This window comes from Macaca nemestrina, chromosome 12, assembly GCF_043159975.1.
Source record: "Macaca nemestrina isolate mMacNem1 chromosome 12, mMacNem.hap1, whole genome shotgun sequence".
NCBI classification, from domain to species: Eukaryota; Metazoa; Chordata; class Mammalia; order Primates; family Cercopithecidae; genus Macaca; species Macaca nemestrina.
In genome coordinates, this window is record NC_092136.1 from 33,000,049 (window position 1) to 33,025,767 (window position 25,719).

The 25,719-nt window shown below is 44.9% G+C and overlaps 1 long non-coding RNA gene across 8 annotated transcripts; it reads right to left on the bottom strand.

Annotated features, from left to right (window-relative positions):
• Positions 1-2,481: 2,481 nt before the first annotated feature.
• LOC105471508 (uncharacterized) lies at positions 2,482-25,715 on the bottom strand. 8 transcript variants are annotated; one of them, XR_011610706.1, is made up of 6 exons: positions 25,553-25,715; positions 8,975-9,051; positions 7,616-7,922; positions 5,898-6,050; positions 4,350-4,398; positions 2,482-3,685 (listed from the first exon to the last, which is right to left on the bottom strand). It is a non-coding gene; the product is annotated as an uncharacterized lncRNA (long non-coding RNA). The 8 variants fall into 8 exon arrangements; XR_011610705.1 differs by having other exon boundaries at positions 2,482-3,688; XR_011610704.1 differs by lacking the exon at positions 2,482-3,685 and having other exon boundaries at positions 3,695-4,398.
• Positions 25,716-25,719: the final 4 nt, after the last annotated feature.

Here is a 25,719-nt window from a genome sequence, read left to right on the forward strand (position 1 = left end):
CTGGAAGTTCCAATAGAAAGACAATGATGAACGTTTTAAGCAGAGGGTAATTGATATAAGAGACTGACACCATAAAGAACTTAATAAGCCAGAGGGATAATTTTCAAAGCAATTTCTGCAAAGTAGGGCTTTCTAAAGTGCACTCTCTCTCTTCCTCTTTCCCTCCATCCTTTTCTCCTTCCCTCCCTCCTTCCTTTTCTCTGTGTCTCTCACACAGAGCTCAGACACAAGACACAGAGAAGCAAATGTTTTTGGACTCGATGACTTCAGTGGATTAGCGCTCCTTTGAAAGTGATATTGTTACAGCCATAACGTGTTTATGTGTAACACCGACATCTTCATATAGAATACAGACGTGTCTGTGTGGGGAACCTTAACATCCTGGCCTTGTCATTTAGTAAGGTGGGAAGTTCAACCTAGGACTACAGATCCCTAAAGTTTTGGGGAAGCTTGATATGGGGGAAAGAGGGGAACTGGAGAGAAGAGGGGAGATTTCTTTAAGAGTTATTTATCTTCCCCCCCGCCCCTTCTAACTCTCCTGGGCCTAACTCCTACACTCTGAGAAAGGATCCCTTTCCAACACAGCTGGGATGGCTGTCAGGCAGAGCGTTCCTTGTTGAGGATAGCAGTCATCAAAAAAAGGATCAGGCAATTAGAAGCTGTTGGTAAATCACAGAGACACCACAGTCACCGCAGTGAGAGTTCCATTTTCTTTTCTTTTTCTTTTCTCTTTTTTTTTTTTTTTTTTTTTTTTTTGAGACAGAGTCTTGCTCTGACACCCAAGCTGGAGGGCAGTGGCACGATCTTGGCTCACTGCAACCTCCGCCTCCCGGGTTCAAGTGGTACTGGTGCCTCAGCCTCCCGGGTAGCTGGGACTGCAGGTGTGTGCCAGCATGGCTGGCTAATGTTTGTATTTTTTAGTAGAGACCTACACATTTTTAGAGGCCTATTTTTAGCCACCACGCCCAGCCAATTACTACATATTTAATTTAAGAACTGGTACTTGTGCTGGGCATGGAGGCTCATGCCTGTAATCCCAGCACTTTGGGAGGCTGAGGAGGGATCACCTGAGCCCAGGAGTTCAAGATCCACATTGGCAACGTGGTGAAACCCCGTCTCTATAAAAAGTACAAAAATTAGCTGGGTGTGGTGGTTCACGCCTGTGGTCCCAGCTCCTTGGGAGGCTGAGGTGGGAGGATCGCTTGAGCCTGAAAGGCAGAGGTTGTGGTGAGCCAAGGTGGTGCTACTGTACTCCAGCCTGGAGTGAGACACTGTCACAAAAATAAATAAATAAGCAAACAAAAAGTAATTAAAATTGGCCCGGCGTGGTGGCTTACGCCTGCAATCCCAGAACTTTGGGAGGCTGAGGTGGGCAGATCACAGGGTCAGGAGTTTGAGACGCAGCCTGGCCAATATGGTGAGACCCCGTCTCTACTAAAAATACAAAAAAGATTAGCTGGGTGTGGTGGCACACGCCTGTAATCCCAGCTACTCAGGAGGCTGAGGCAGGAGAATTGCCTGAACCCAGGAGGCAGAGGTTGTGGTGAGCTGAGATCATGCCACTGCACTCCAGCCTGGGTGACAGAGCGAGACTCCATCTCAAAAAAAAAAAAAAAAAAAAAAAAAAAGTAATTTAAATTAAGTAAATTAAAAATTCAGCTCCTCATTCACACCAGTCACACATTTTGAGTACTCAGTAGCCACGTGTGGCTAGTGACTGTCATATTACACAATGAGGCTTTAGAGGAAATAACTATTGTAAGTTTGATGCAGAATCTTCCTTTTTCTTTATGTATCTACATATGAAAATGAAGATGTAATTAGACAAATATATATATTACACATATTTGGATTTTTGCTTCAGAAAATATGTGATCATATTATTTATTTTACTCAAAAGTCTAATTTTTTCACTTAGTTATATTTTGGATCTTTTTCCTTTTCAATATATATATATAGGGATCCGCATTCTTAGATTTACTTAACTACTTCCCTACTAATGGGCATATGAGTTGTTTTTGGTGTTTTGCAGTCATAAACATCCATGTCCGCATACTCGTGCTAGTATTTCCATAGTATTTCCCAAGAATGGACATTTCTGGGCCAAAGGGTATGCCCATTACAAAATTTGAAAGCTGGCTGGGCATGGTGGCTCATGCCTGTAATCCCAGCACCGTGGGAGGCTGAGGCAGGATGATTGCTTGGGGTCAGGAGTTTGAGACCAGCCTGGAAAACACGGCAAGATCTCTATCTGAACAAAACATTTAAAAAATAATTAGCCAGGCCTGGTGGCACATGCTTGTAGTGCCAGCTACTCAGGAGGCTGAGGTGGGAGGATCACTTGAGCCTCAGAGGTAGAAGCTGCAGTGAACCATGATCACACCACTGCACACCAGCCTGAATGGCAGGGCAAGATGCTGTCCCCCCACAAAAGTTAAACAAAATAATAAAATAATTGAAAGCTAATATCAAATTACCCTCCCAGTAGTTGTGCCAATTTTTCTCATACACTCTGCTGGCATTCCTCCCCGGCACCTGCAGATGCTGTAAATGCCAGAATCATAAAATATTGGAAAGAAAAAGCCTTGGAGATCATCTATTACAGTTCTTTCATTTTATGGACCAGGAAAATCAAGCTTTAGCTGAGGGAAGGGGCTATATGCATAGCACGTTCATGGCACAGCTGGGACTGAAGCAGATCTCCAGGTTCTTGCCCTCTGTCCAGTGTGTGCAGGGGAGCCTGGCAATCTTTCCAAGACATCCTCTGGAAGGTCATTCCTCCTCCTGCCCAGCAGTCCGCCCCTCGCTCCCGCTTTATCATCATCAGCCCTGCACTGGCCAGATCAGCAGGTCTTTCAATGGAGCATCACACTGCGCCTCAGTGAGTAAGGAGCTCGGAGCCAAGGGAACCTTTCCTTGACATTTGTATCCAAAATTGAATTCAGTCTGCTCAAATGCTCGCTACACTTTCAAAGTGTGCCTTTCCTACCTTCCTTCTGCTGAGCACAATGAAGTTACAGACCCAGGCAGAAGGGAGGGGAAGAAAAATGTATTCTGTTGCATGCAGAAATAGATTTTACTAGTCAGCCATTTAAGGTGGGCTGACTCGGAAACATTTTGCCTTTAATAGGAGTCACTTTGGGAGGACAGAGGCAGAAGGTCCTTCTGGGGCCACTCTCAAGCTGGTGGGGCTGGTGAGATCCTGGAGGATTCTCACGTGCCAGTAAGATAGGCTTCTCCTGAGGATTCCCTAGAGCTTCACAGAGTCCGTGAATACAGGTGCCTCTCATAGAATCCTTGCAGGGTAGGCTGAGTAGGGAGGTTATGGAGCTTTCCTCGTCAAATGCTCATTGGTGGTTACAAACCATCTCTCTTGACTCCATCTGCAGATGTTTTCCTTTTCCCCATGAGTCCCTGGACCCATGCTATTTCCTGCAGAGCCATAACGAGCCTGGGTCCTCTATTCTTGGTCTGCTTCCTGCACCCCAGTCCAATCTCATTACAGGTATTTAAAAAAAAATCAAAACAAGCCATCTGGTTATATTACACATTTATTTATTTTTTTAAAAATTGGCCGGGTGCGATGACTCACACCTGTAATCCCAGCATTTTGGGAGGCTGAGGTGGGTGGATCATGAGGTCAGGAGATCAAGACCATCCTGGCTAACATGGCGAAACCCCGTCTCTACTAAAAATACAAAAACAAAAAAATTAGCTGGGCGTGGTGGCGGGCGCCTGTAGTCCCAGCTACTCGGGAGGCTGAAGCAGGAGAATGGCGTGAATCCGGGAGGCGGAGCTTGCAGTGAGCCTAGATCGCGCCACTGCACTCCAGCCTGGGCGACAGAGCAAGACTCCGTCTCAAAATAAAACAAAAAAACAATCAATTCAAACATTTTAGTTATATTTATATTTCTTCCTCTCTTGTCTTACTTCCCCTCATTCTGGCCAATTACAAGGCCTTTTTCTTTTTTCAGACGGAGTCTTACCCTATCACCCAGGCTGGAGTGCAGTGGCACGATCTTGGCTCTCTGCAACCTCCACCTCCAGGGTTCAAGCAATTCTCCTGCCTCAGCCTCCCAAGTAGCTGGCATTACAGGCATGCACCACCACTAACTTTTGTATTTTTAGTAGAGACGGGGTTTCACCATGTTGACTAGGCTGGTCTGGAACTCCTGACCTTATGATCTGCCCGCCTCAGCCTCCCAAAGTGCTAGGATTATAGGCGTGAGCCACTGCGTCTGGCCTACAAGGCCTTTTTCACATACTGGCACCAAGAGGCCAAAATTCAGTTAGAAGAAAAAAGTCTCCTGTTTTTGCTACATGTTGCCAGATGTTTTATGCTCCTGTACCTGGGCCTCCTTTTGGTCCTGGTTTTTATATTTCTGATGTTTCTTTATTCTGGAAAGAAAGAAGAGAGATATCACAATAGGAAAAGATGGTAGAAGAGGGGAGGGAAGTTCAAACTAAGGGTTTATTTTACACTGTATTAACACATCATTATAAGGCTTCTGACTATGTCATCCTTGGTACATCCTCAACCCCTAGATGCAATTCATCAACAGGCCTTGTTGATTTTTACTTCTGCAGTATTTCTCAAGTCTATCCACCTCTTTCCATTTCAGCCATCATCACCCATCACCCATCTTTTTGAGTGAGACCCATCTCAAAAAACAAAAAATAAATAAAAGAACTCTTGCAATCGCATTGGGCTCACTCAAGTAATCCAGGATAATCTCCCCCTCTCAAAGCCCATGCCATATTCCTATCTGCAAAGTCCTTTCATCATGTAAGCTAATGTATTTGCGGGTTCCCGGGATTATGGCATGGATCTCTTGGCAGGGAGCATTATTCTGCCTACCCCAGGGGCTAATGGCATCGTGTGGTGCGAGTGCTCCCCTGGAACCAGGCTCTGTCTAGCCCTGAGAGCACAGGGACCCCAGTCATGTTTACTTTGGTATGGTTCATGTCTGCCATAGTAGATGTGCACATCTTTGATGAATGGATAAATGAAAGAACTGATAAAACAAATACACGTAGTAATAGGTTATCTGTCTTAGGAATGTAAGAAAAAACTGCCACTTTTTTTTTTTTTTTTTTTGAGACGGAGTCTCGCTCTGTCGCCCAGGCTGGAGTGCAGTGGCGCGATCTAGGCTCACTGCAAGCTCCGCCTCCCGGGTTCACGCCATTCTCCTGCCTCAGCCTCCCGAGTAGCTGGGACTACAGGCGCCCACAACCGCGCCCGGCTAATTTTTTGTATTTTTAGTAGAGACGGGGTTTCACCGTGGTCTCGATCTCCTGACCTTGTGATCCGCCCGCCTCGGCCTCCCAAAGTGCTGGGATTACAGGCGTGAGCCACCGCGCCCGGCCAAAACTGCCACTTTTAACATGGAAAGTTGGAGAGGATCTTTTTTTAAATTTTAATGGGGATTCCATAGTTTGGGCCATGCCAAAATTAATGGTGGTAACTGAGATTAATATATGCAGTGTTTTTTGAGACACAGTCTCCCTTTGTCACCCAGGCTGCAGTACAGTGGCATGACTTCGGCTCACTGCAACTTCTGCCTCCCGAGTTCAAGCGATTCTCCTGCCTCAGCCTCCCAAGTAGCTGGGATTACAAGCACCCATCTGATTTTTATATTTTTAGTAGAGACGGGGTTTCACCATGTTAGCTAGGCTGGTCTCAAACTCCTGACCTCAGGTGATCCACCCGCCTCGGCCTCCCAAAGTGTTGGGATTACAGGTGTGAGCCACCACGCCCAGCCACTGAGATTAATATTAAGTAGATCTCAGTGCTGAATGAACTTCTGCATTTGCCAGTCTTTTCTTGACATCATTGTCTTTTAACTGGCCCAGGGGGCAGAAGTCTGTTAAAGGAGAAGTATATAGAATCCACTCACTTCTACGGAAGATGCTGGGAAGGAGGGGTGAGAAGTGAGCCCAGGAACAGGCTAGTCTCCCGTGGGGAGTCTCCTTTCCTGGCTGCAGCAGTAGTTCTGCCTGGAGCCACACCACTCAGCCCCAGATAGTCAGGTCTTCCAGGAGCTCCCACTCTGGTCAGGATTTAGTTCAAGATATCTTAACATGATTTACAAGGCCCCACCTACTCGGACTCTTTTCTGCCTCTCCAGCCTTGCCCCACATACCACCCAATCCTGTCACACTGGCCTCCTCATGAACACCCACGGCCAACCACCTTCCTGCCTCAGGACCTTTGGACATGCAATTCCCTAATTCTGGAATACTTCTGCTACTTTCTTTTGCCCAGTTAATTCCTACTTATCCTTGAGGCTTGGCCTAAAATCTCATCCTGAAACATGTTTTCTTTAAGCTTCAAATCTAAATCAGCAACCACTTCCTCACCTAGGTTATTTAAAAAAAAAAATAGCATGGTATCAGGAACTTGGGGTGGGGACTCAGACTGACTTTTATCCAACTCCACCACTCCAGAGCTGTGTGACCTTGGGAGATCCATGTAAACCTCCATGTCTCTATTCATGTCTAAAATGGGGCTAATGGTAGTACCTATTGCAGAGAATTGTTATAAGGATTAACTAGGATCATGCATGTAGAAAGTTTGGCAGAGTGCTACTATCAGTAGAAGCTATTATTCTCCTTTACAGCATTGATCAAAATTGTAATTATAAAATTATTATCATTATTTTTTGGAAGATGGAGTTTAGTTCTTGTCGCCCAGGCTGGAGTGCAATGGCACAATCTTGGCTCACTGCAACCTCCGCCTCTCCTGCCTCAGCCTCCTGAGTAGCTGGGATTACAGGCGCCCGCCACCACGCCCAGCTAATTTTTGTATTTTTGGTAGAGACAGGGTTTCATGCTGTTGGCCAGGCTGGTCTCAAACTCTATTATTTGTTTCATATCTGTTTTCCTACATATAGTGAACCCTATAGGGGCAACACACCATCCCTTCTGTCCTCCACTGTATCTGCAGTGCCTAGCATGCCACCTGCAATATTGTAGGCTTTCAGTAGATATATGTGGAATGGATGGATGAATGGATGGATGGACGGATGGATTACCTGGGCTGAGTCCCATGAAAAAGTGCCCCTTTGTCAGGAAATAATATTATTAAAGAACATTGTGTGGGAAGTTTCGATTGTCAGAATCTGGACTTATTAAAATTAGACCTTGTCAGGCACAATACTCACTGTCTCTCCGTTTCTGGGGCCTGTTCTCATGCAGGCTATTGTGATGCTCATTGCCAGGCAGATTTATGAAACATCTCGACAGGGCTTACATTCCATATGTTACAATTTACACATTCCTGCTGAGGTCAAGGTGGGGAATGGCATGCGTGCTAATAGCTGTGTTTCTCCCATGAACTTTCACATAAACCCTCTTTCCAGCTCGTTTTACTGATATAATATACTTTTGTAAACGATTTTTTTCAAGGTCATAAATGAACGCTTCCTAATTTCCATTTTTCAGAGGATTACAAGTCTAGAAAGGGCAACTAGAGGTTTCTGAGCCTAGCTGCTTCCACTGGCAGCGACTTTATCTGAACCATCCTCAAAGATCTCCAAGGAGACAAAGGACCATATTTCTCAGTGGAGTCCCACAACTTCCCTCCAGTTCTCCCTTCCTCAGGTCTCAAGGATACTACTCCAGGGGATGATGGCAGTGTGTGGTGTTGATCCTGCATATAAGGATGTTTGAAGTCCGAGAAAAAGTGCTCTTTTGTAGAAAACATCCAACAAAATTGCTCAAACAAAATGGCCAGTGTTGAGCCAGTTCGCATGTGGCTGGACGCCTCCCCCTGAATTTCTGCTTCTTGGCAAGGAGGCCGACCAACATCAGTCTTCCTGTGCCTTAATTTTCCTTCTGACCTGAATTGTCAGTCACACTCCATCTTTGTTCCATTTGTCAAAACGCCATCGTTTTCTCTCTTCCCTGTGGTAGTTTCTTTTCTATTGTTAGAAAAGATAATAAAATAAAAAGTCAGAACTGCTGTGGGTTGATGGAAGCAGGTCTTACTGGCTGTGCAGTTTAGCCAGTCTCCCCCAAGCCAGTCTCATCTTCAGTGTTCACAAACCGTGGAAATCATCTCCTGCCAAATAACTCAGGCTCCATCAGGAGCCTACAACTCACAAAAGAATTTCCGTCACCAATTGTTCTGTGTTGGGGCCACGACATACTGAATGGTGGGTTCCCATAACAGGGCACATTCTCTTCCCAGCTAAAATATATTTACATAAAATAGTAAGCTCAGTACAAAAACAATACACTATTTTTCTAAGAGAAATGTCCGGTAGGTCTGCGTTTTGAAGGGTCTGTTGCTCTAGAGACACACGTTGTTTAGTACTGACCTGGGCCTGTGTTCAGGAACCCCAATAGCAATTTCATGTGAAGACAGGATAACTAAGACATTTTAGATGCTGAGGAGAAAATAATTCTGGATGCTCCCGCAATCATGAATTGTTTTCTCCCCATTGTTAACATTATTTGCCCAAAGAATGCCTTTTACCACAGAATTTACAATTCAAGACCTACATTAGGTTGTGTTCTAAATGCTGCTTAAAGGGAAAAGTGATTTTTTCAAATATCAATAAGTAATACCTTTTTCTGTCCTTGTAAATTACCATTCTAAAATTTGTTGGGATCATTTACTAAATAGATTGATTCTTTTTTTTTTTTTAAACAAGGATTATTGGGAACTGAATTGGGCAGTTTAGTGAACTCATAAAGATAATAGCCTATCAACTTCTAGAGAGAAAACGTTAGTTGCACATATTGGTTCAAGACTCATAATGGATTTGGATTTCTCAAAAGCAATGCTAGAAGTTAACAGCAAAGAGCAATGTCTGCAAAGTCTGAGAAAAAAAATATGTTCAATGTATAATCATATAAACAGCTAAATATCAGTCAAGAAAAGGTTAGAATAAAGTTATTTTCAGATACACAAAGCTCCCTCAAGTGCATCCCCGCCTTTTTTCATCCCACGCTGGGCCCCGGGACTGACCTGTATGGATTGCACCAGTGGACTTCTTAGCCTTCCACTTCCAGTAGGGTTTGGCCAATGGGAAATAGTGGCAGAGCCTGGAGGGAGAAAGAAGAATGAGGTCAGGCTCTGTGTTCCTTGGCTCCTTCCCTGCTAAGTCAGCTCAAGTTAACCATGTTCCTTTCAGAAGTTCGGCCTTTTTATACAGTAGGCTTCTTCACTCTCTCCAGCAACTTCAATTCCTCTGTCTGGGTTCCAGAACCACTCCCTCCTCTTCCCTCCTTTCTCAGCCACAGGGATGGTAACGTACTCCCTATAGTGTCTGGAGCCAGGGGACTTCACTACCCCTCACTCGTTTCCCTTAACCCTGCCTACACCTTTTAAAATAGACCCTTCATTACAGCCTGGCCACCATGGCGAAACCTTCTCTCTACTGAAAATATAAAATTATAAAAATTAGCTGGGCATGGTGGTGTACACCTGTAGTCACAGCCACTTGAGAGGCTGAGGCAGGAGAATCACTTGAATCTGGGAGGCGGAGTTTGCACCACTACACTCTAGCCTGGGCAACATAATGAGACTCTTTCTCAAAAAATTAACCAACCAACCAAACAAACAAAAAACCAGACCGTTCATTTAGTGTTCCTCGATTGCCCCACGTGAATGCGTTTCCACAGAAGCTTGACTAACACTGGTACCCGGATGACAGGGAATGGTTTTACTCATTCCTCTAAGACGCTATAGCAATTAGCATCAAAGGCTTTAGAATCACTTCAATCTGAACTCTGCCATTTTCTTTTCTTTTCTTTTTTTTTTTTGAGACAATGTCCCTCTGTCGCCAGGCTGGAGTGCAGTGGCATGATCTTGGCTCATTGCAACCTCGGCCTCCTGGGTTCAAGCGATTCTCATGCCTCAGCCTCCCAAGTAGCTGGGACCACAGGCACGCACCACCCCACCCAGCTAGTTTTTGTATTTTTAGTAGAGACAGGGTTTTACCATGTTGGCGAGGATTGTTTCGATCTCCTGACCTTATGATTCGCCCGCCTCGGCCTCCCAAAGTGCTGGAATTACAGGCGTGAGCCACCGCGGCCAGCCAGCTCTGCCATATTCTAGCTGTGGGACTTTGGACAAATGACCAGCTCTCCATGTCTCATTTATAAAATGAAAATTTTAAAATGACTTTTCACCCAGGATTTTTGTGAGGATCAAATGAGATAATCTTTTTTTTTTTTTTTTTTTTTTTTTTGAGACGGAGTCTCGCTCTGTCGCCCAAGCTGGAGTGCAGTGGCGCGATCTCGGCTCACTGCAAGCTCCGCCTCCCGGGTTCACGCCATTCTCCTGCCTCAGCCTCCCGAGTAGCTGGGACTACAGGCGCCCACAACCGCGCCCGGCTAATTTTTTGTATTTTTAGTAGAGACGGGGTTTCACCGTGGTCTCGATCTCCTGACCTTGTGATCCGCCCGCCTTGGCCTCCCAAAGTGCTGGGATTACAGGCGTGAGCCACCGCGCCCGGCCCCAAATGAGATAATCTAAGAAAACCTGTAACGTGGTGCCAGTCATTTAAGAAGCATCTATAAAAGGTAGTTACTCTTTATCATTAGTAACCTCCTGCCATTGCTAGCCTGCCAATGGCTGCCTGCAGCACAAACAGGCCAAATGGCCCGAAGGAAGCCCCAAAGTTTCATTTATGTATCCTGAAGGGGTGCAGAAGAAAGCTGGACCAAGTGGCAAGCTACCTGCCTCTAACCCTCGAAGGGTATCCTGGGTGAGGAACACTGCTGTTGCTTTTTTGGGTTAAACTCTGACAGGCAGGGTGGGGCATCCTCTGGCCCTGGCTCCAAGTTCCACCCACAGTACTTAGTTCATGACCCTGGTGCTCGTTGCCAAAGATAAAGGAGTAACTGGAATCAAGGCACATTTCTTAGAAGAGATGTGATCCCAAATACCTGACTGAGTATCTCTGGCTCTCTTCCTGATGTTCTCAAACAGCCAGAACTGTTTCAGTTTTGAGCATCTGAATCCCTGCCTGGGGTATCTAACTCCTCTATCTAACTACACGAGAAGCCCAGAAAATCAACCTTGATGGAGTTCTGTCTTTTAACAAATGTGGAAGGTGCCAGTTTGCCCTGTGAAGCCATTTTCCTTTTTTCTTTGCAATATTCCATTAGCTCAGTCCTTCAGGACTGCTTGTGTGATGGAAGGTGTGGAAGGGAGAGGTGAGAGTGAGAAGGCCCAGCTCAGTAAATGAGAGGTCACTGTGAAAGAGAAGAGCAGAGACAGGATTCATGTTAAGAGCACAGAGAGAAAGGATGAAGACTTCAGCAGCACACAGTCTGGCTCCCTTAACTCAGTGCTACTTATGAGCCTCTGGGTTCTAAAAATGCGGAAACCTCTGCATTTTCTTCTCCCTGTGACCATCAGAAATAGCCTAGCTCTGAGATCTTCTGAGAGCTACCATGTTAAAAATCCAAGTGGACATTTCAGTAGAGCTGGCTCTTGCTTTATTGAGATACAATATTGGTGTGCTCACGCATTCCCCCCCCGCTCTACTAAACCCTGGCAGATGAAAATTCAAGTCCAGAGAGAGGGAGAGAGAGGAATGATACTGAAGAAAAACAACATCACCTTGAGATTCCCGGAAATAGCAAATTCTTTTTGCAACTCCCCCACAGTGCACTGGCACTACTGTTCACTGTATTTAACAAAAAAATAATAATTTCAGGCACACAGCACAGCTACTGTATGAAGAAGGTATGCTAGAATTTGATACAAACAAGAAGCAGGTGGATCGGACTTTAGTTGACATTGTACGGTGAAAACAGATTCTGTGGCAATGCAATTTAATTGTACTTGGGGCTGTGGACATTGGCATAATTGGACCGCACAGTAGATTTGACTCTGAGCATAAGCTATCCCAAGTGCTGATGCCAAAGAGGTTTCCCGTTTCCTTATCTCCACCTCACTTCCTTCTGGAATTCTGATGCTGGGTCCTCGAAACTGAAGACTGCTTCTCTGGCTACCCCACATTCTACATGGCTAACTGTGGGAAACCCAAACCTCCCAGCCTCCATTTCCTCATCTAGGAAACCGCAAACAACCTCTAATTGAAATGGTTGCTGTGAGAAGTGGAGGGAATGTACGAGAGAGCCTAGACACTCAATTAGTGATGGCTAATAATAATAACTACTATTATGGAACAAAAGGAGGAGGAGGAGGGAAGGAGGAGGGAAGGAGGAGGGAAGGAGGAGGAAAAGAGGAGGACAGCGAACTTTAATTACATAAAGAAGTCACCCCCCAGAGCCATCTGGGCAGCATAAGAGTGATTTTATAGGATGCTTTAAAAAAAATCTTAACGTTCTCTTAAATGAGCTTGCTAATTTTCTCCATAGGATTATTTCTTTGTTTCTAAACTTCTGCATTTTATTCTGTTTTAATTATATAATATTTTAGAGTTGACATCAAAAAGTGCATCATCTGTTTTTATCTTTTTCAGCCTCATCCACATCCTTGGTTACTGTTGCTCAGTAATCCTGGGGTCACCCAAAGTACTTTTGTTCTAAAGACCTTTTAAAGGAAGCCAAGGCAGAGGTTTAGAAAATTTGTTTGTAGACAAAAATACATCAAAACAACCAAGGGAGTTATTCCTCTCTGGGTTAATTATTTTTAATGCCTTACTGGACACGTTTGAAATGCTTTTCAGGTCTTTTGGGAGTCAAATTAGGAGTTTTTTGTTTGTTTGTTAGGAGAGAGTTTTGTTTGATTTTTACATCTTGGAACTTGATCTTTGGTAAATGTCTGCATGTTTGCACATTGCGTAATATTCACTCCCCCTCGCACCACACCCCCCCCCCAACCCCAATGCTGTCAGGATTTCATCAGCATCAAATAGGCAAATAATACAGGGTAAAGAAGATTAGCAATTTCCGTGTGGCCCTCTGGTTATCTTCCTTTGACTGTGCTACTAAATGCAGCTCTAAAACACATGTGCTTTGGGGTTTGATCAACCAGTCCCTTCAATACAGTTCCAAACCAGAAGAGCTCCCCCTTCGGGTATCCTTGTTGCTAAACCTGTATGAGGCATCATTGACTTAATTCAGGCAAAAAGATGCTGTCAGTACTTGAGGTATCTTTATACGTCAGGTCTTCCTCCGTGACGTAGGAGGATGCTTTCCTAATTTTCACAATATAGTGATAAGCGAATTATTTACATACTCACCAGGGGCCTTCTCTGTGAAACTTAATGAAATGGACTTCAGTCTCCCTGAATAACACAGGGAGCAACTGGAGAGAATTCTTGGATCTAGTAAAAGTGAGGGTTGTTACAAGGATACTTCTTTTTTTTTTTTTTTTTTTTGAGACAGTTTCACTCTTGTTGCTCAGGCTGGAGTTGCTCTGGCCTGATCTCCACTCACTGCAACCTCCGCCTTCTGGTTTCAAGCAATCCTCCTGACTCAGCCTCCCGAGTCGCTGGGATTACAGGTGCCTGCCACCATGCCCAGCTAATGTCTATATTTTTAGTAGAGACGAGTTTCACCATGTTGGCCAGGCTGGTCTTGAACTCCTGACCTCGTGATCTGCCCACCTTGGCCTCCCAAAGTGCTAGGATTACAGGTGTGAGCCACCACACCTGGCCATAAGGATACTTCTTACAAGAACTTGCACATCCTGCCTCAATGATGACCCAATCCTGAAGCACGGCCAGACTGTAAGCAAGTTGAGAGCCAGGTTTGTGCATCCTGGTTTAGTTACTGGGCCTGTAAAAGGTACTCGGTAAGTGGAAACCAATGAATGCTGTTCCAGAAGGATAGATTTTATTTCCTGGCCTTGGGCAAAGCTCTGCCACTAACTAAGTGCATGATCTTGGGCAGATCGTATCAATAATATCTTATCTGAAAAATGAGAGGTAGGATTAGAAGCTTTGTAAAGTCCCTTGCAGTTGTAACCTGCTGCAACCTGCTGATTCAGCCTGGTGAGAAATCGTCCTATGCATCCTGTGCCCACTGAGTGACAGCTGGGAAGGTGCCAGGCTGAGTTAGGACAACAGAATGGTGACACTTAGATTCCTCTTGCCCCAAATAATTACTTAAAATATGTACAACATTGCTTTAAAAACGAACAAGGCTGGCTGATTCAAATATTCTCATCTTTTGACAAGAGCTCTGTTGATGGGATTCAGAAGGGAACTGCAGTCTCTATGGCCCTCTCTAGGCCTGTTACCCACCTCAGATGAACAGGTGACTTTTTTTCTTTTTAAAATCTGGTTTCCAAACACAGAGATGGTCAAGGAGCTGCTTTGGCATCATACACCCATCTCAGATCCATTTGTGATAGACATATGAGAACTGTGTTCAGGGACTCCAGTTGCCTTTAAGGAAATAGGGCAAACTTGACCTAACAGATGTTCATGTTTATCCAATAATAATAATGATACACTGTGTTTGTTTGGAACATGAGTAAATTGTTCATGCAACTTCAAGGTCCCAGTGCAAAATTCTGGATTCAGACACTGTGGATTTATCACACCCACTGGGGGTTATTGGCTTCACAAACCTCTGAATGGATTATCCTCTTCCATTAGAGTGGGCTCATCCTTTCCAAAAGATAACATCTTGTTTCTCTGGCCTGAATTTCCCTTGACTTCTTTCAAAACACAATTTGTGAAAACAATGTGTGAGAACACATGACAATGGGAAGTGCTCAGCGGGAATACTGCAATAAATATGTCAGGTATATAAACTAGCTGATGATATTTATTTGGTTCTTAAGAAATTTTCTTAAGAAAGTACCGGGATACAATAAATTACAATACTTTTTCAACATCTCAGATTTCTCCAGTAACGCATATATGCTGGCAGACCTTAGTGAATCAAGCTAATTTATTTGTAAATCATCAAAGGAAAGCATAAAATATATGTCTCCAGGCAAGTGAATGGACTGGGAAGCCAAATTGGGCAACAGCAGTATTTTCCTAGGCCAGAAGTAAACATGTCAACATGGTGACGAGGGTTTTGTCCCACTCCTGGCTGAACTTTGAAGGGTGAGATGGCTAATATCGAGGGACCCGGCTTTGTAGTTCTTTCTCACAAAGCATTCCATGAGTCAAGAGAAGGACAATCTGCAGCATAACCCAGAGAACTAGGTCAGAATAATATTTCTTAATGGAGATTCCTATGATGTATTCGTTACAGCAGTGGTTCAGAATTTTCTGTGCCTTGGTAGGTTGTATTTTTAAGTAGGCACCCATTTTTAAATTTAATGTGATATAAAACTGAGTTCCAAGGAATCCCTATTATGTAAGTGGTAAAAAATGATGTGGAGGAGAGGAAGCAAAATACGTGCATATCCTCATATACACTATAAGCCAGTATTCCAAAGATGATCTCTGGGAACATAAAAGTTTATGCTGCCCTTGATTTGTGTGGTTTTAAAAAATACCGGCAATATTTAGGGATCTTGGAGCATAACATCAGAACAGAAACTCTTTGCCCTAAATTTGCCTGTGCTATCTGGCTTTCTTTCTTACTGCTCTACATAGATTCTTCCTCCTTTCTAGTTAAATGAGCTTGTCCACAATTCCCTTTGTGGACTGCATTTCCACATGACTTGCCTATTCTTGTATTTTTTTTTTTTTCCTGACATTTGTTGAGCTTGGGGAGGGACACCCTCCAGCTCCACTGGGTGGGATGGAGGAATCTAGCCCAACTCCCCTTCCCCATGAGGTTTTTTTCTTTTGACTCCAGCTAAAAACGATGTCTCCATCCCTTCTTCTATTTATTTATTTATTTAGAGATAGAGTCTCGCTCTGTCACCCAGGCTGGAGTGCAGTGGCGTGATCTCGGCTCACTGCAAGCTTCGCCTGCTGGGTTCATGCCATTCTCCTGCCTCAGCCTCCCGAGTAGCTGGGAGTACAGGCGCCCAACACCACGCTCAGCTAATTTTTTATATTTTTTAGTAGAGATGGGGTTTCACTGTGTTAATCAGGATGGTCTCTATCTCCTGACCTTGTGATCCGCCCCCCTCGGCCTCCCAAAGTGCTGGGATTACAGGCGTGAGCCACCGCACCTGGCCTTCCATCCGTTCTTCTAACAGTACCCTAGGGCACAGTTTCTCAGTCTCAGCACTATTGACATTTTAGGCTGGATAATTCTTTGTTCTGGGGGGTCTGTCCTGTGCATTACATAATATTTAACAGCATCCCTGTCCTCTACTCACTAGATGCCAGGACTGTGCATCTAGTGATCCTATCTTACTGCAAGTTGTGACAAAAAATATCTCTGGACATTGCCAGATGTCTGCTGGGGAGCAAATCATCTCAGTTGGGAACAACCACTGCCCAAGAGCTCTCACCAAATCGTTCGCAGATTCTGGAGAACAATGGTCAGGTCCTTCGCAGCGTTTGGATTCGGGTTCAAGTTAACTGATGATTAATGAATAAAAGATGCTTTTAAAAAATTACCGGATTGGGCGTGGTGGCTCACGGCTGTAATCCCAGCACTGTGGGAGGCCGAAGCAGGTGGATCACCTGAGGTCAGGAGTTCAAGACCAACCTGACCAACATGATGAAACTCCGTCTCTATTAAAAATACAAAAATTAGCCGGGTGGGGTGGTGGGTGCCTGTAATCCCAGCTACTTGGGAGGCTGAGGCAAGAGAATCTCTTGAACCGGGTGGCGGAGGTTGTAGTGAGCCCAGATCGGGCCACTGCACTCCAACCTGGGTGACAGAGCAAGATTCTGTCTCTCTCTCTCTCTCTCTCTCTCTCTCTCTACATATATATATATATATACATATATATATACACACACATACACACCCCAATAGGTACACTCTAAAAATTAACAAATCAGGTTAATTTGAATCAGGTCAGATCTCCCAGAAAACTACAAAAAGTGACTACATATTGCCTCTCTCCTCTTAAGAGTTTACAGAACCATAATTTTAATGCTGTGAACATTGGGTTGAAATAAACTACCAGAGAATGTCGCTGCATCTTTTGAAACATTGTTGCTGAAGTCACTAACCATTGTCTGATAACTCTTATAGAAAGGTTAGTATGGCAAGTTCCTCTTTGAGTTTAGTACTAGAAAAAGTTCATCTCTTCTGAAAAACTAGGTTACTTCCCTTTATTGCATCATGAAAGATACATAACCAGTGCTATTTTCCCCTTTCTTACTTGGCTGTCAGGAAGTTCAGAATTGTATTATGCTCAATTATAGTAACTATCTGCATCCTTTGATTCTAATATTAATTCAATCTTTTTTCTTCTCATTAGCCCCACTTAGCCCATCTTTTACCCTTGTTCCAATGGCTTTCTTAAATCTGTCATTTTTTTAATAAAACAAAATTTTAAGCAAGTGAAGTCCTTATTTACCATCAAAAGTAGAATACTTTGAGAGTAAATGGAGAGAAATTAATAATTAAGCTGGGACAACAGCTTAAGCTGAGACTGTCCTGGGCAAAATCAAAATGTGGTGTCACTCTAGATACAAATAATAAATAAAAGAGATAACATTTGTGCCATTCCCAGGTTGGGGATAATTAAAGATAAACATGTGCCCTACATAGAGAATGAAAGCTAACTTATGTGCTTCTTATTTATCTTGTGTCACATCTGTTGATTAGAGTTTAATATTTATCATTTCTTGGGAAATTTTGTAATTAACCTCTATTGGTAGAGAAAAAAATATTGGGCTTTCTAAAATGTATTTAATTTTTCCGAGGTAAGCGGGGGGCGCTTCTTTTAGATCTGGAACAGTGATCACAATAGAAGTTTCATTTGTTTGTGATTTATGGAGACTTGGAATAAATGTACTATTGACCAGTGTCAGATTTCTAATGACTAGATCTTGTTTTTCTTAAGCAACTTCTCATAAACTTTTGTCATATTTTGAACAGCAAGCTGATACTGTGTTCCAGACCGTTTACAGTGCTATTAATAAATGCTATGTGGTAACTCGAGGAAGAGGATCAAACTACTTTTTCTCCCCATTGGCTGAAACCAATTTCCTGCTTATTTTGAAAAACATGGGATTACCAATGTCCTTGACATACACTGGGTATTTTGTAAAGAAACCCATTAAAAATAAATGAGATTCAAAATTTTAACCTAAAGGCTCATAGTCAAAAGGAAATCATTGTCAGTGCCTTGGTTGCAAAGTCTTTCATATGTGAAAGAGTGAGATTTCAGTGTGGTATAGGTGAGTTTAAAAGAAGATAGAAATTACTTTCTGTGTTTGTTCAGAATCATGCTGTAATTCAAGCTCTTGCAGGCTCACCTGTTTTAAGTCATAGCTAATATTTTCTGATTAGAAAAATTGGAGGTTTAATAACTACCAGTTATTGATTTCTTACTATACGCCAGGCACTATGAAAGCAATTTACATATTGTGTTTTAATTTGTTCTCAAAACAACCCTGTGCGGTGGTGGTATCATTAGCCCTGTTTTACAGTTTTGAAAATTAAAGCTCAGAGAAAATAAGGAAGTCGCCCAAAGCCATACAGAAAATAAGTAGCAGAGGAGGCTTTAAATTCCAGTCATCTGATCCCAAAGCCCTGCTCTCTATACTATTGTAAACTTCTACAGTAAGAAGCTCTCTATGTGAAAATTATAAGGTTCAACCCTTGGCCCAACAAGATGGCCAGAGAACAGTAACAATAACCGTAGCAGTGACACTTAGATAGCACACATTCTATGCTATGTATTGTTTTGAAAGTTTATATATATGATCTCACTTACTTATCACAACAGCCGTGCATGAAAGATAGTATACTCACTTAAAAATGAGGAACCGTGAGAGCAAGCAATGTGCCCCAGTGTTCTGAATAGACATACTCCTTTCCACACATTCACATGTAACAATGCTGTGATGGTCTTCTGCACTGTCCGGCACTTCATAGTTTTCAAATCACCTATGGATGCTTTATTTCGTTTTATATCATCTCCGTTTTACAGATAAAGCTACTGAAAAATTGAGAGCTGAAGCTATTTCCCTAAGATCACCGTAACTGGCAAAGATAGGACTTGAGTTCAGGTGTTTTTATACCTACCCCAGAATTATTTATCCTGGACAAAGCTGCAAACCTGAAATGTGGCTCTAAGGAACAATGCAGTTCTAAGATTTTCAATGCAATTCTAAGATTTTCAGACTGTTAACCTATAGACTTCTGTACTAAAAGAAGAAACCTAAGCTTGATTTTCAGGCAAAAGCCACATATTTCCTGTTTTAGGGTCCTGATGTAGCGCAAAATGATTTAAATTTCCTTCTAGATGGCAACAACCTCGTTTAAGGTCAGATACAGAAAGGTTTCTCTTCCTGCCCTTCTCCCTGATCCAACAAGAACGAAGATTACTACCTTTTCTGAATTCACACCAATATCAATACTAAGCCTATAACTTACCAATTAATTAGAAGCATAGAATTTATGTCTATATAGATAATAGCCAACATGCATTGAGTGCTTCCTAAAGGCTAAGAAATTTACATGCCTTACCTTATCTAGTCCTCATAACTTGCCATTATTTTTTATCTTGAAGAGCAGAAAACGAAGTTTCTCACAGGTTAAATAGCTTTCAGAGTCACTCAACTAGTGGTGATTTTAAGCCAGCTATTTAAACAGCTGCCCTGCTGATTCCCTAAAGCCCAGTCTTGTAGGCAGAGATTTATCCAGACCAACCATTCCAAATCCTTCAAACCCTTCCTGCATCTGGACAGTAAGGTGGAATACTTCCTAAACACACTGAAATGTGAGTGTGGGCAGAAGGCAAAAGGAAGTGAGGGCTGTCTGTTGCTCCTCATTCCCATCTCACCTTTAGTCATTCTCTAGTCTTACAGATCTCCTTGTTCTTTTATAGCAATTACTACAATATGAAAATATTTCATTTGTTTCCTTGTAATGTATCTGTCATACCTACTGGAAAAAAAACTGTGAGAACAGGGTGAACCTGTCAATACCTTGTGCTCCTACTTGCTGCTACAGTGCAAGACAATCTTTGTTGCATGGTGAGTGAATGAATGAATGGCACCGAAAGGATGCTTTATAAAAAGGATGGGGAAGGTGAGCTATTCCATTTTTCTGGTGGACAACTTGACTTTTTTTTAAAAAGGCTTGAAAACAATCATTTCCAAAAGGCAAAGAATGCCCCGATTTGCCAAGATTTACGGAGAGCCACGGTTAGGAACTTCACAAGCAATTGCTGCTTAAACATTGTGTCTGATTTTTGTCTTGGTAAGCCTCTGCCAGGAATTCTGTCCATTCCCCTTTCTCACTCCCGGGCGCTTTCCTCTTCTTCCACCACTAATGAATACACATCCTTCTGCTGACCAGCGGCTGCATATCCCAGTTCCCAGAGGGAGGCCCAGGTAGCTCTTCACTACTGGGAATCCGTTAATCTGAATGAAGAGTCAGTGCCTCCTCCGGGTGGATTTTTGTGAAGCTAAACTGACCTCTGGGGGAAATGCATTCTACAGAAAGCAATGCCTTTCTCCCTCTAGTCATCTTTTTTTTTGTTTCCTCTTATTCCTTTGCTCTCAAATATATCCTGCATACTTTTCTTTAAAAACATATTATCTAAGAAGACTCCAAATGCAAACGGTTGAGATTTTTCCTTTCCACCTTACTTTCTGAGCCACCACTATGTTATAGACTGCTCTAAAGAATATCCCCTTCCTGTCCTGCTGCACCCTCCCCCCATATTCCTAACTCAACCTTGGATACTTTTACAACATATATTCAGTTTGAAAGATAATACTGATACCTTGTTTTATATGAACATTTATACACCAGGACCCTGGCAAGGGACTGACTTCATTGGGATACTTTATGGCTTAATACATCTGAATGATTTATATCTCGTTTTGTCTAAGCATTTATGCTAATAAATTTAACAGATTCTCCAGCACTGCCTGGTCCTTCGTTTTCTTCAGGGGGTCAAAGTGAGAGGAAAATAAAGCAGGGTGTTACTAAAGAAATAAGAAATTGGCCAAACTTATTTAGAACACAAATAAAATTACTGCACAAATAAAATCTCTGCTTACAGTTAAGCTGGAATGGCAGTCAAAAAAAGGGTTAAAAAAAGTTCCTAGACGCAGGTAGATTTCTGTAATTAAGCCATTTCTCAAAGGGGAAGTAAATGTGACAGAATATTTAGCAAGCTAATTTACTGAGGAATATTTTGTTCCTATATAATTAAATTCAACACTGAGGTAAAACTGACAACTATTAAACTGAGGGCAGTTGGGAGAGGGAAAGGGGATGAGATAAAATCCAGTCTATAAAACATATCCCGTTATCTTTTACAGGTTAAAAAACACAAAAGAAATACTTGGAAAGAATTGTCTAAGATGGAAAGATTTTAAGATTGTGTGATTTTTTTTTTTTTTTTTTTACAGGTGCAGAATAATTTTTTTTCCCCTCTCTCATGGTTTTTCTTTTCCCCATTTTTTTTCCTGTTGTTTGCAAAGTTGAATCTGGGGTCAGGAGTTCTAATTGTAACCTCAGACTGGAATTCCAGATGGTGCGCTCAGGACTGGAAGCAACTCTCAGTTCATCAATTTCATGGGCCTACATATCTGCTCTGGCCACGGCCTGGCCTCCATCCCCACTGTGGCATTAATGCAGAACAAATTGAGACATATCCTCTATATAATTAGTTCCAGAATTTAAAAAGATTTACGGTATAATAATAGAGGCAGCGCCGCGGAATCCTTTCATTGAGGACTCTCGGGGAGCTCGGGGACCATCTCGCGGTGGCATCAGAACAGACGGGTAACCCCGTGGCTCCAGGCACTGCGAACTGGGGGAAAGGGGGAAATTTTGCACCGCACTCGGCAGTACCTAATGGTTCCTGGCCCCCAGACAGGGTCAGAGAGGAGAGTTAGAACCGTAAGTAGGGACTGGTTAAAAAAAAAATTGAGTTCATTTTGAAATGATCAGAAGAAGCTGGGAGTAGTTATCAGAAAAGCTCCTCCCTTGCCTTATTATTTTTTTTTTTTTAAATTAAAGAAATGATGTTGAAATTTTTACCGCCAGTGCGGGGCTGGGAACCATCCTAAACACTTGCCCCGCAGCCCCGAGTGGGCAGATTCCGAGGAGTTGGAGTCGGCGGGGAGGGGAGCAGCAGCTAGCTGTAGGGCTGTCTTGCGCGTGGGGCTCCGGGCGCGGGTCCGGGAGAGAGGTGCTAGTCGAACGCCTGTTCCTCTCCCGCGACAGGCGGCAGCGAGGTCGAGCCACTCTTTATTACAGCCGGCGGGCCCCGCGCGCAGGGTGGCTGTCACCGCCCTTGACCGATCGCAGTGCTTTGGGGTGTTTATTCAGTTGTCCACGGCCGCAGGGTGTCTCCCGGAGGGCGGCCCGGGCGTGCGCACTGGTCCCTGGGGTTGCGGCTGTATAGCAGCCCAGCTCCGCGCTCGGTCAGATGTAGTGAACAACTCCGGGGTGAAAGTAGGGATTGAGAGATCCTCACTGCCCTGCTCCCATCCAGCCTCGATTTTTTCATATGGCAATAATTATGCACCTTCGAGGCGGAGATGCCTGCGCTTTGCCAGTGTATCAACGCCACACGGTTTTCCAGGGGCTCTCCTTGCCTCTGCTTCCTACTAAGCTCTAAAGAGGCAGAAGGGTGGTGGGTAAAACCTCCAACCGGATGTTGAGAGACCTGGGTTTCAGCTCGGCTTTGCCACTAACTTGTTTCCTGTCCTTAAACAGTAGTAGTAACAAAAACTGTAAAGCTGATTGAGTCCAAGGTCAACACTATTCTCCTATCTAATCCTCAGAACAACTCTATGAGGTGGGCGCTAGTATCCCATTATCCCGTTTGACCAGTAAGGAAACTGAGGCTCAGAGAGACTGCGGAACTCGTCTAGGGTCACACAGCTGTTGGTTACCTGGCAGAGCTGAGGTTCCATTCTGGGGCCACCAATCCCTTGCTTTTTACCGCTGCGCTCCATAGCTTGCCTCTCTTTCGTCTGTCTGGGCCTCAGTTTCCTTCTCTGTAAAACGAGGAGTTTAATCTGCAGCTTTCTTTACCAATCGGTGGTTCAGACCAGGAACCTCTGCCACAGATCTCGGAGCTGACAGGGGTAAGAAGGTGGGTGAAAGAAGGGAGCGCCCAGTTTTCCACAGCCTGCTTTTCCCTGGGACCTCGCGTAGGGCGGGCCTCGTGAGCTAAAGGAGGTGCAGGAGAGCACCTATCTTCCGCGGCGGGTGAAGGTGCTACCTGCCTTCGAGCTAGGCTGTGAGTCCTGGTGCTTATCTCAGGGCGCCAAGGCCAGTGTAGAGGGCGAGTTCCCCTTGGGTAACCTCAGGTCTCCCGCAGAGAACGTTATCCCCAAGAAAGAAGAGGAGAGATAGTCATGGAGCGCCCTGAGACTGCAGGAGTACGTCAGTTCCCCAGCGCTGGCTTAGGGTCGCCTAGGTTTCCGGGCATGTGGATCCGTGGGGGTCGAACGGAGACTTCCTGTCGGGTCCCTAGGGTCCTCCGACTGCGGCTCCTGAGTTTAGCACTTACTTCTCGGCCCCGCAGGCTGCAAGGAACTCCTCCCACCTCTTAAGTCAAAGAAGTCGAAGTCGGGCGAGGGGGCACCCCGGGGTTCGCACCGGTGCTCTTCCCCTCCCCCCGACAAGGATTCTGAGAAAATAAATGGCAGAGGAGAGAGGAGTCCTACATTTGCTTGGCTCCCCTTTCCTCCTACCCACCCCTACACCCCTTAATCCGGGGCAAAAACTTATTTTTAAAAAATGTTGGCAGAGATTTACGTGTCTTTGCCCTACCTGGGTTTCACAAAGACTCACATTCAAGCCTGCCTCCCTCCCTTCAGATAACCTCCTCTCCCCCCGCTAAAAGGGCCAAGGATGGTAAAAGAAGAAACAATCTCTATCTTTTCCTTTGGAAATGAAAGCCCCTGGCTTTTCATAAAGGGCTCCTCATCCCTCAGTGCTTGAGTCCTAGTTAAGAAAAACGACTTACAAGTAGAAATAATAGGCGGAGAGAAGGAAGGGAGATACAGGGATCTGGGGGGTCCTAAATTTTGTCTCGCGAGTCGTGTCTCCACTCAACAAACCAAACGCCTGAGCCCCGCGAAAGGTTTAGGGATAGAGCGTGTGGGAGAAGACTGGGCAGACAGCGTAAGGGGCAGTGTCTTGGAGAATCTTTCTTTTCTCAATAATGATTTTAAAAACTTCTCAGTGGAGACGAAGCAAAGTCAAGCAGCAAAGGTGGCCTGGGGGGCAAGCGGAGGGCTCAAGTTCCGTACCTTTACCCTCAGGGTCTCCTGCGCCTACGAGATGCGCATCCCCAAGAAGTGCGCCCTTCGACTAAGTCCTGGACCCGCACACACTTCGGGTCCGCAGCCAGAATTTAATAGCGAGAACGTTTACGCAATGCAAGCAAAAAACCAAAGCGTAAAAAATGACTATGTCATTTATTGAAACGCCACCCTGTCAAACTACAACTACTTTGCTTCACATGTTTGGCTGGAAAGCTTGGAGCCCCAGCCCGGGCCAGCCAGGTACAGGAGGCCGGACTGCAACCGGTTGCTTCCCTCCCGTCGCGCCTGGCTGTCCCACGCTGCGCCGTCGCTGCTGCCTCCTGGCGCCCCTGGGATTTTATACGCACCTCTGAAACACGCTCCGCTCCGGGCTCCCAGTTCTTCTCCTTGCCTAGGGGTTCCTTCCCAATAGATCCTGACTCCTTTAGAAGATCCAAAAACCAAACCAAAACAACCCCCCTTCCCGCCCCAAACACCTGCTCTGGGGCGCGGGGCTGCCAAACAGAGACTAGATGAAGGAAGTCAGATTTGGCGAAGCTCTTCGAGCTCCCAAAGATTCGAACACTACCTCGCATCCGTGGGCCGATGGAGGCTCTCCCTACTCCACTTCTTGGTCCCCCTAACTGGCTTCCGCCTCCTGGTCAATCACTGAGCAACCAGAATGGTATCCTCGATCGGGGTCGCAGGCAGTGCTCGGCGGAGTGGCTCCAGGAGTTACCCTCTCCCTGCCGGGCCTCGTATCCAGATCTTCCCCTTCACCCCTCCTCCCCAAACTGGGCGCCAGGATGCTCCGGCCGGAATATACGCAGGCTTTGGGCGTTTGCCCAAGGGGTTTCTTCCCTCCCAAACTAGCCGCTGTTTTCCCGGCTTAACCGTAGAAGAATTGATATTCCTCACTGGAAAGGGAAACTGCTGCTGACTCCGATTTTAGGTATACGGCAACCGCCCTCCGCCGGGCGCAAACCTCACCAAGTAAACAACTACCAGCGGATCGAAACACGCCCGGGTTATAACTGGTGCAACTCCCGGCCACCCAACTGAGGCACGTTCGCCTTCAGTACCGACCTCTGGAAGCCACAAAGGGCCACCTCTCTCCCCGGTGACCCCAAGATCATGGCCACCCCCTACCCGACGGCTCCAGAAGCAAGAGCCAGACTCAAGGGAGCAAAGTAAGAGTATACACTTTTCTGAAGCCTGAGAGAGTTCTCTCTGCGCTTTCCTGAAGTTCCCGCCCTCTTGGAACCTACCTGCTCCTCCCTCCGAACCACTCTCTTAGATTAATAACCCCATCTCTACTCCCACCGCATTCGACCCTGCCCGGACTCACTGCTTACCTGAAGGGACTCTCCAGTGAGACGAGGCTCCCACACTGGCGAAGGCCAAGAAGGGGAGGTGGGGGTAGGGTTGTGCCACACCGGCCAGCTGAGAGCGGGTGTGGGGTTGAAGACGAGGGTGTCTCCGAGAGGGACGCTCCCTCGGACCCGCCCCCACCCGCGCTGCG